This window comes from Drosophila arizonae, chromosome 4 (assembly GCF_054131065.1).
Source record: "Drosophila arizonae isolate 15081-1271.41 chromosome 4, UAZ_ARI_1.0, whole genome shotgun sequence".
NCBI classification, from domain to species: domain Eukaryota; kingdom Metazoa; phylum Arthropoda; class Insecta; order Diptera; family Drosophilidae; genus Drosophila; species Drosophila arizonae.
The window spans coordinates 20,894,216-20,905,694 of NC_142924.1; the positions used below are offsets into that span (position 1 = coordinate 20,894,216).

The window sequence follows — 11,479 nt, forward strand, 5'->3', positions numbered from 1 at the left end:
CCTCAGGTTAGGCATGATATTCGGACAGCTGAAAACTAGAGCTGGAAGAATGTTTAGCTCATGTACGCCCTCCTCTGTGATGAGCAACATACTGTTATGAAGTTAAAAATAATGAAAATCACTTTAGTTTAAACATCTCTCAAGCATAATCTATCAACACTCCCATCTGTTTTACATAAACTTGTATTTCTAAAGTTGTCAATTAATACGCATACTAAAATTGCATTGCTGTATCAAATTTATTTTGAATGCTTATAATTTAAGAATTAAAACCCTATTGTTAAAAAAATAGCACAAAAAACGACTTATCTAGTGGAGACTGTTTGGCTATGAAATCTATATCGACTCAGTTCGTTGCCTTAAAGAACACTATATATATACTGTATTGAGTCTGCCCACCTCCTTCTGCCTGTTACATACATTTTAACAAAAGCATTTTACGCCGATTTCCCATTTTCAATCGGTTTATGGCATGAAAATATTTGGGCTCTATTATACCATTATATCCAATACCTGAGACGAATTTGCTTTGAATGAGCCTAAGAGTTTTCAGCATATTGGATAACTTATCATAATCTCTAATCAAATCGTTTATAAAATTATGCATTTAGTTATCTAGTTTTAAATAATATAGATAGATACAATGCGCAAATTTTGTTTGGACTACCCGCTAGCAAAAGGGGAAATTCGTTGAGCACCGCGTGGGGTCAGCCACCTAACTTTTCTCATACATTTCCTAATACACATTTCATTAAATTGTCTTTCAAAATCGATGTAAAATGTTCTTAAGGGCTGTTTATTTCAATAACCTTCATGGTGTCATATGTGTTACCGTTCATAATTGTATCAGTTGAGCTTTTTAAGTTATTAGACAAACTTATTATCCATGGAATTGACAATTGTTTCTCGTTGCGTAATTCGCTATATAAGTAGAAGCCGATTTGCACATTTTCATTTAGTCGATTTAAAGGCTGCATAATGATGTCTAAAAATCCACTAGTGCTGTCCGTGGTTGTCGTGGCACTGTTTGGTGTCAGTGTGTTCTGCAAGTGTGAAAATGACTCGACTGGATTTTGTGTCACCCAAGCACTGCTCCACCCGATTAGGTCCGTGCGGTGTTTTGTGAACTTAAGCACACCGTTTCTAAATGTTACAAACTCGAATTTTATTGAACTTACCCAGTGCAGCAAGGAACTTGCACCTAATCCGGCCACTAGGGATTTTATAGGTCTCGTTGAAAAAATCCTAAATGCTTTGAATAATGTTATTAATTCTTGCGGCAGAAGACAAAATGGCGAACTTGCACCTGGTTTCTGGTGTGGCACGAGGTCTGTGTATAAATACCTCAATTTGCGAAAGCTGCTTAAGAAGGCGGAAAAAGCTGCCGCAAGAATTGAACAATTCAATAGTTGCGTTTCAAAACACATTTCAAGCTATGTACAAGAGTTTCCCAAATTTCGACTTGCCGTGAATTATTGTATTTTCCATAAATAACAAAAAAGAGTAATTAAGAAATTTGCTCGAATATAATAAAAATGTATACCATACGAATGAATACTACCTCATTTATTATTTCGCATATGATTGACTCAATGTGTACAACGAATTGTATCCCAAAGACACACAAAAGCCCATTTCCCAATTGCACATATATGATATATATATTAACAAATTTCGTTTGGGCTTGGCCGCTATCAAAAGTGGGTATTTGATGAACACCGCGTGGGGTCAGCCAACTAGCATTTCTCGTAGACTCATTTCCATATGTTCCGACCGCTGACAGGCCCCACGGTGCGCAATGTCAGGTAATTATATTTTTGACAAGGGCCCAGATACATTTGTACTTTTTATTTTATTTATTTTATTATTTTTATTTTTTTTATACCCTGAACCCATTTTCAATGGGAAATCAGGGTATAATGGTTTTGTTGAAATGTATGTAACAGGGAGAAGGAGGCGTGGCAGACCCCACAAAGTATATATATTCTTGATCAGGGTGACGAGCTGAGTTGATTTGGCCCTGTCCGTCTGTCTGTCCGTCTGTCCGTCTGTCCGTCTGTCCGTCTGTCCGTCTGTCCGTATGTATGAACGCGTCGATTTCAGAAGATATAAGAGCTAGAGACTTCAAATTTTTTTTAAAATGTCCGTAATTACAGCGCGCATATCAAGTTTATCATTAAAATTCGATAACTCATCCCGATCTTTTTTTATCGATAAAAAACCTTATCGAAAACCAGTTATAAAATTATATCTTCTACACCTTTATTGCTAGAGTCTCCAAATTTTTAATGTATGCTTATATGCAATTTATACAATTTCGGTTTTTGTTAAAATTTACCCCCCACCCTTAAATTCACCCCCTCACCCTCACTTTTGTAAAAAGCGTATTTCAAATACTAGAGACTTGTGCTTTGGCAATTACATGCATATTCATGTTATAATCATAATCTGAAAGTTTCATGAAGATCGTACGTCCATAAAAAAAGTTATTAAACAATTAAGTTCTCATAGTAAGCGCACACTGCAGCCCATGCGTGTTTATGGGTGGGTGCTTGTGTGTGTATGTGTGTGTATGTGTTTGTGTATGTGTGTGTGTATGTGTATGTGTGTGTGTATGCGTTTGTGTATGTATGCGTGTGTGTGTGTGTATGTGTGTCTGTATGCGTGTGTGTGTATGTATGCCTGTGTGTGCGTACGTGCCTGTGTGTGTGTGTGTGTGCGTGTTTCTTGTGTAAGCTGAAAGACGCGAAAAATTATTGAAATATCTATTGCTCCAAGGGTTCAGGGGATCTCGTAGTCGAGCAGTCTCGACTAGAGCTTTCTTACTTGTTTATTTTTATTTTATTGTCTGTGTGTGTGCCCCAAGTGTCCCGCTGCTGCTTGCGAATCGCGCGCGTCTCTAGAGGCAAATGATTTAGTGCCTTGTAAAATAGATTATTTTGCTACTGTAGTTCCACGCAAATATGTCAAACAGAATATTTTAAAAATACAATCAATAAATAAAAGTTTAAAATAAAAACTAGCTTCGATATCACTTATTCTTCCTTGATGAACTAAAGTCAGTCAGTGCTTAACACAAATTGGTTTTTATGCTGTCGAATATCAATTTGGCCCACTGTATTTACACATATGTGCATATGTGTGTGCGTGTGTTTGCCATTTGGCAACGTCGACCCACTTAATTGCCAATCGGTTGTCAGTGGACGTGGACGGTACGCTGTGATCGCTTTGCCCATTAGATCATTATTTTTTATTTATTCGAATTTTATTTTTATTTATTTATTTTTTTTTTATTCAATAACAGATTTCCGTCAAAACAAACAGAAGGTAAAAATGTGTTAAGATGGGCGAAATTCAGAGGAAAACAAGAAAAGTGCGTCAGCATGCAAATTTTGTTTTTCGGTTTGTATGCCCTGCACATATTTAAAATGACTCGAATGGGGTATGATACACGGATTATGATATGATCGTGATCAATTGTAGATCTTACAGTTTGATTTGAACGAACTATTAATAGCTTGAGCTCGAGATCCTGAAATTGCTTTATTGTTCGCAATGAACAATAAAACGAGGCATATGAAATATTAAAAGCAAATTCTTCATAAAATTTTAATATTTATTTGTCTAGCCTATTGTCTAGTCTATATTTATTGTATGTACATATTATTTCTACAATAGAGTCTATGTCGACGTTTTGATTCATATATTTCATGTTCAATTTAAGCTCGCGTACTTCATTTAGCAAATTTCATATCCCTATCATTAAAATACTATTATTATTCATTTTTGTTCGTTCATATTCACATATTACAATGGATGGGTATTCTGTAGTCGGGCACAGCCGCCTAGAACACTTTTGCTTAGTTGAAAATCTTTTCTGTTGCCATTCGTCACTTTTCAGCTGTGTGCTTTATATTCTATTCTTCAATTTTGTTGAGTTGTTTTCCCCCATTTTATGCGTCTGTTTATTTGCCTAGCGGCTGCAGAGGATTTTAACCTCAGCGTCTTTTAGGCACATGCAACTGTTGTTATGATCTGCCCAAATCGTATTGCTATATACTTATGTATCATTATCTGTATCATTATCATGATACATGATCATGATCATGATCATTATCATTATCATTATCATTATCATTATCATTATCATTATCATTATCTGTATCTGTATCTGTATCTGTATCTGTATCTGTATCTGTATCTGTATCTGTATCTGTATCTGTATCTGATCTGTATCTGTAATCTGATCTGTATTGTATCTGTATCTGTATCTGTATCTGTATCTGTATCTGTATCTGTATCTGTATCTGTATCTGTATCTGTATCTGTATCTGTATCTGTATCTGTATCGTATCTGTATCTGTTATCTGTATCTGTATCTGTATCTGTATCTGTATCTGTATCTGTATCTGTATCTGTATCTGTATCTGTATCTGTATCTGTATCTGTATCTGTATCTGTATCTGTATCTGTATCTGTATCTGTATCTGTATCTGTATCTGTATCTGTATCTGTATCTGTATTCTGTATCTGTATCTGTACTGTATCTGTATCTGTATCTGTATCTGTATCTGTATCTGTATCTGTATCTGTATCTGTATCTGTATCTGTTGTATCTGTATCTGTATCTGTATCTGTATCTGTATCTGTATCTGTATCTGTATCTGTATCTGTATCTGTATCTGTATCTGTATCTGTATCTGTATCTGTATCTGTATCTGTATCTGTATCTGTATCTGTATCGTATCTGTATCTGTATCTGTATCTGTATCTGTATCTGTATCTGTATCTGGATCTGTATCTGTATCTGTAATCTGTATCTGTATCTGTATCTGTATCTGTATCTGTATCTGTATCTGTATCTGTATCTGTAATCTGTATCTGTATCTGTATCTGTATCTGTATCTGTATCTGTATCTGTATCTGTATCTGTATCTGTATCTGTATCTGTATCTGTATCTGTATCTGTATCTGTATCTGTAATCTGTATCTGTATCTGTATCTTGTATCTGTTGTATCTGTATCTGTATCTGTATCTGTATCTGTATCTGTATCTGTATCTGTATCTGTATCTGTATCTGTATCTGTATCTGTATTTGTATCTATATATGCATCAGTGTCTGTATCTGCTTATGTTCATATATTTCTAAGCCAATTCGTATCTACTATATCTGTATTCAATATACTTCTGCTGTTGGCTATATTCTGCTAATCGTGGTCGTGTTTATTTGATTTGTCTGTGTCTCTGTCTAGTCATCTACCGTTTAGTTGCTTTCGGTGCTTAGTAGCTTGGACTTGGGTGACTCATAGCTTTGCCTGGGGTTAAACTAAATTCATTGCGACTGTCACGTAGCCCCCATGAGGCGAATGACTATGGCTATACCGAGTGCGATTAGCGAAGAACTTTGGAACGAACCAGCTACGATTAGGCAGATAATGATAAATATTTATTTGTATTTGTTTGTTTCTGTTTTCCTTTTCTTTATTTCATTTTGTATGATGAATGATTGATTGATTGTTGCTCGCTAGACCCAAAAGTTTTCACAGGTCACAATATACAGTTAGTAAAAAATTAAATTAGGTTCTCGATAAAAATACAAAACACTAAATTGAGTTCATTTGGTAGTCACTTTTTTAATGTAAAACAATTGCAACTAATTATTTTGCCAACTGAGAAAGGAAAATTCAATTATTTATAACAATTTGACAAGCTTTTTTCTTGTATTTTTCATTTCGATTCCCGCTAAATAATTAACAATGCCGGCTTTTACCTAACTACCCATACCGCGCACTCTCTCACTCACTCGCGCTGTCTTTTTTCTATAACTCTCTATCTATCTCTCTCGGTCTTTCTCTCTATCGGCGCATGGCAACAGTCGCGCATTGAATAAGTTTACCTCACCTTTGTCATGCTGTGCTCGCTCTCAGTTTGCTGACGTATTGAGGTAATTTTATGATTTGCTCAAGCGTTGCGCTTTATTATTGCGAAAGAGTTTCACTCCACTAATACCCTGTGTATTACTTATGTATCTGTGATCGCATCATCCTTGGTCTTTATACCAGGAGCCTTTGCTAATTGCAAAATTTTTGCAAACAGTGCCATTAAATGGGTTCGCAGTTTCAAAAGATGGCGACTGGAATGGCGTCGACTGAAAAACTAACTGTTACGGCGACATTACAAGCAACGGTTAAGGCAATGGCGGCGGCGAAATGTTGATCACCGTTTGATTTAGCTGTTGGCGCAGTCACCGTTGCTGCTGCTAGCGCTGCCCCTGGCTCTGCTACCGCTTAGCAACAGCAACAGCAACAGCAACAGCAACGAGCAAACTTCATCAATTCGCAGTGCTCGCGATTCGCCTTTGTCTTATGCTTTGACTCTGTGACGTCGGCTGACGCCAAGGAGGAAATGAATGTCAATTACTCACGTACAAATACATATGTAGATATGCGCATGCATATGTAAATGCATATGAGCATGTGTGTGTGTGTGTTGCTGCCGGCCCCTGACGACAGCCAACGGCGGCGTCTGTCGGTCGCTCGGTCCGTCTGTCGCTCGATTGCAGCAATCGCACGTTTTTGGCTTTTGATTTTGTTTCTTTACTTTTCTGTTCATTTTTTTTTTTTTGTTTTTTTTTTTTTTTTGTCTTTTCTGCTGCCTTGGTTTATCAGACGCAGCGAAATGAAAGTAGCAGCCGCAACATTTGCATAGGCGCCACAAAGAGACGTTAACCTTTCGCGTTTGTCGCCAGTTGGCCCCAGATACAGCTGCAGAGATACTGAGATACACAGAGAGATACAGAAAGAGCGAGAGAGATAGAGAGACAGCTACAGATATTCATTTTCGCTGGCTTTGATTGATTGTTACCTTCATTGATCGTATGCTAATTAATTTCAACATTTGTTTTATTTTCCTTTTGATTGTTTTTTTCTTTTCCAGTTTGTTAATATTGAGTTTGGCTCAGCCATATCATTGAACTCTGCTAAATTTATGCAGTGCATAACCCAAAACTGGGCCATAAAACACATTCAAAACGCATTGCGGGATAAATGCTAGTGGATACTCTGTAAATGAGTTTACGTAAATAACAATAAAAAAAAATGGCATGAGATCTAAAATGATTTGAGCAATTAGTAGAGTACCTGGTGACGAAACTGTAACTCTTTATATTTATCAAAAACTCTTTATATATATCAAAGATAATTTGTAAGACTATCTTCAATCATTTATAAAGTACCTTTTATATAAATATATTTGATTATTTATTTTATATAAAAATATATTTTAAATAAATATAAATTATCGATCGATTTTTAATTTTTATAAACAAAAAGTATCTTGTAACACAAGCAAATATACACATTAGGATAATTCTAAAAAAAACATTTGCTCTTAAACTTATTGATTACATTTTAAAGGTATGTTTGTCGATCAGTATTGTTTTAGCAATATATATTTTTCAGCTTAATAATTACAGGGTATAGTCTGAAATCTGTACGTCCAGCTAATTTATCGGTATTCCAGACCTTTCCAACAATTTGGCAGTGTGCAGCTGTTCGCTGTTAAATTGTTACATCAGTGCAAACTCAAATCGATATTTACATACGTAATCCAAATAAATAAACAAACAACAATTTAGTGAACAATACTACTACTTATATGCAAATAATGATCATTTTATTTTTTTTTTTTATATTTTTATTTTTTTTATTTTTGTTTACTTACAGCCAAAATGCTGACGCAAAAGGCGACGCTTCGCAGATTTTGATGCGCTGCAAAGACGAAAAACAAGAAAACAAATTCTACGTATGCATATACACATATATATAAATGTATATATATACATATACATATATATAAATATATATATTTCCGATTTTTCGCACGATTTCAAATGCTCTCAGTCACATTTTGTATGATAATTGACTCTACATATATTGTAGATACATACATAAATATATGTATATATATATATGTATGTATTTATATGTATATAGATCTCTGAAACTTTAGCTGTTATCAAAGCTAATTGCATTAATTGTTCGATAATTATTTGTTCTTCCAATTAATAGCTGAAAGGAACTTTTGTAAATGTCGAGTAAATATCAAAACTGCAAACGTCAAATGTGACAAAAACAAATTTAATCAGATAATCCGCTCGAACCGGAAATAACTCGTGATTAGAACAAACAATTTACGGTTCGAATTCAATTTCGATGCGATCTGATGCAATGTGAGCTTTATGTTTGACCTAATCAATAATGATAGTAATTTATTTATTATATATATTTTGTTTTGTATGTATGTAAATACGTATATTTGTATGTTTCACCATATATATATATATATATATATATATACGTTTATATGCATGAATGGGCAGCTGTGTATAGAGAGCACTAATTGTAAGATAAACTCAATAATATGAAAACAATTTCAGGCAAATATTAAGATTAACAGATTTTTTATTAACTTAAATGCAGTTTGGTTATTAGATAAGAAACTTCAGGGTTTTAAAAAGAAAAGCAAACAGCATTTAGTAGTTTATGAAGAATAGTAGTGTATGTGAAGGTAAATAAGCAAATATATAGTATAAATATTTATTTATTTCTTTACATGTCTATATCGACATCTTTTATTTTTTTTTGAAGTTTTCAAATTTATAACTTGTTGACGAATAACCCAATAATAAAAAAAAATTTGGTTTTACAAACACTTTAACAATTATGACGAAAAAAGGGGTCATATCTGTAAATTTCATTTAGCACAAGTTTTTAAATAATTTCACTAAGAATTACTATTATAAGTTATAAAAAGTCTTATAGAATTTGCATTTGAAACCTTCAATCAAAATGTTGCAATAAATTATTTTAAAATGACCAAAAATGCGAAAGGAGGAAGAAATATGCATACATATTTATATAGATATACATGCATGTCTAGCATTCTTAACTAGATTCGATTCTTAACTAGAATTTTTCATTTATCGCTAAGACCCATCAACTGCCTCTCTATGCGATTTTCAGTTTCACTTAACAATTAAACGAATCACTCCCAAGGAAGCTGTTGACTTTAATTACAAGTATGCTCGACTGTGATCAAGAATTGTGCTGTGCATGCTCGAGCATTCAGTGACACGTTCGCAAGCAACTACTATGAGCCACCCAATGAGTGCCTGTGTGTAATTAGTGCCGGGTGTCAGTCAGAGCCTGGCGACACGTGATTTCGACGTCATATGCAGCGGACCCCTGCTTAAACTTTGGAGCTACCTTTGAGGGTGCCGGCTGCCGGCTGCCGGCTGTTGGCTGTCGACTGTCGGCTGTCGGCTTTGATTACCATACGAATTCCGCACGTGAGCTCGTGGTCGTCTTCCTTGTTCGTTACGTCACAGCTCATCCAGCTGACGACGGCGTGAATTGTATGTGTTGTGACGCCACGACCTCCACATGGACCTTAGACAGCTAGCTCAGCTGCTAGCTGAGCTGCTAGCTACGTCGCGTCCGTGTCCGTGTTCGTGTCCGTGTCCGTGTCATTTGGTCAACGTGTCTGTCATCATAGTTGCGGGCCTTTTCGCTACGTGACTGCAGCAGCATGAAAATTCAGTTTTAATAACCATTTAATTCCGAATATGCTTACACATGGCATATATATAATTTCATCAGCAATTTGCATACATAATGACACGACAAACGTAAGCGAAGTGAAATTCTTATTAGAATAAACAAATCTTGCGCTATCAGTAGAGCGATCTAGTTACCAAGCTGAAGCTATCAATGAACTAGGTCTATATTTATATATTTACATTTACATATATATAAATATTATTATAGATCAAATTCAATTTGTAACAGAAATAGTTACAAATATACTGCACTTTCCGGTTAGAGTCCAATTTGAATAATGTTATTCACTAAAAAACTAGAAGAGGTATAAAAGATCAAATAAAACGTAGCCAACTCGGTTCAGTCAATACTCTTCCTGGCAAAAAAAAAGAACTTTACTGTCGAGCATTACCGATTGCAGCATACTCATTCACGGCCCAAACACAAAACTAATATGCTCTTTACATTTTCATGAATGAGTATAGAAACTATACAAGTTGAAGATAGTCTGGTTGAAAAATTTGGAATTATATCACACCTGCGGCACAAGTGTCACCATTTGCTTGGATCGCTTAGATAATTTCTGTGCTCCATAAACTTAATACTTAAACAGCATTACGGAGTGTTCAAAAAATTGGGATGGCAATGGCCCGGTTAACAGCGCAGAGCAGCGCAGATGCATCAAGTGTAAAGCTCACAAAATTGCCACCATAAAAAAAGAGACACAAATGCTTCACTCCAGAGTGAAAACTTTCGCCCATATACACAGAGAGAGAGAGAGAGAGAGAGAGAGAGAGGAAGCAAATGATAGAGAGATAGACTCACGCACACACACTTGCTGATAGAAGATGGCAAATAGTGCGATTCGTTGCCATAAAATTGGAAATTATGATGATCAAGGCGCCTTCGGCCAGGGAAGGGCACACCCAGCCCAGCTGGGTGGCATAGTCCGGAAAAAATATAGAAAAAAGAGCAGAAAAATTAAAAAATAAATAGCAAAAAAAAAACACGCAGAAAATAATAAAACTAAAGCCCTGGCTACGCACTGCAAACGGGTGCGCCACAGCAACAGCTAAGGCTAGAGATACAGCTACAGTTACATCCACATCCACATCCATATCCACATCTACATCTACATCCACATCTACATCTGTGATATGGAGCAAGGCAAGCCATGCAGTGGCAACGGCAAGGCGAGGCAAAGTTTGGGAGTCGTAAAAAGCGCCCGCGTCTGGCGTTTAAATTTATGACTAGTTGAGGCGCGAGTGACGCTGATAGATGATAAACCTCCTCCTATACCATATATATATACTCCATACATAAGTGTGTTTGTGTGTTCATGGAGCTGCTGCTGTTGCTGCCACAGTCGTTATTATGGCAGTCGTAAAGCTGCAAAGTGGACGCTGCTGAACGTTGAGCGCTTGTCCAACTGGAACAAAGTCATCAAAAATTAGCTCGACTAGAGCGCCTCTTGCGACACACTCGACATTATCGCAAGCAACTGCCAGATGCGAAAACTCATTCTCATTACACGCATTGACAGCCCTCATTTATTTATCAATTTCCATTTGCCTACCAGAGCTCGCACTGTTCGCAATTAGTCCGGGCAATTTGAATAAAGTATACGAAAGACGAATTACTTATCTAGAGGGACTTTTATGCTATGCTTTGGATTTATAATGTACACATTAGTCTCTGATAACCCTATCTTAAATAATTTGAATTGGCTTAGTTATAGACATTGTTTTTGGATTAGTTAAAAAATCAAAATAAAATAAATAAACAAGCTACATTCTATTTTTTTTTAATTGAGAGTAGAGAGTAATTTGGATTATTGCCCGGGAATTATGTTATTACGCTACCGACTGTAGCACGATAA

At 35.8% G+C, this 11,479-nt stretch overlaps 1 long non-coding RNA gene across 2 annotated transcripts; it reads left to right on the forward strand.

The window, feature by feature from the left end:
- Nucleotides 1–880: 880 nt before the first annotated feature.
- LOC149269389 (uncharacterized) lies at nt 881–10,607 on the forward strand. 2 transcript variants are annotated; one of them, XR_016270068.1, is made up of 3 exons: nt 931–3,327; nt 7,726–7,804; nt 8,071–10,607. It is a non-coding gene; the product is annotated as an uncharacterized LOC149269389 (long non-coding RNA). The 2 variants fall into 2 exon arrangements; XR_016270067.1 differs by having other exon boundaries at nt 881–3,327; nt 7,726–10,607.
- The last annotated feature ends 872 nt before the right edge of the window (nt 10,608–11,479 follow it).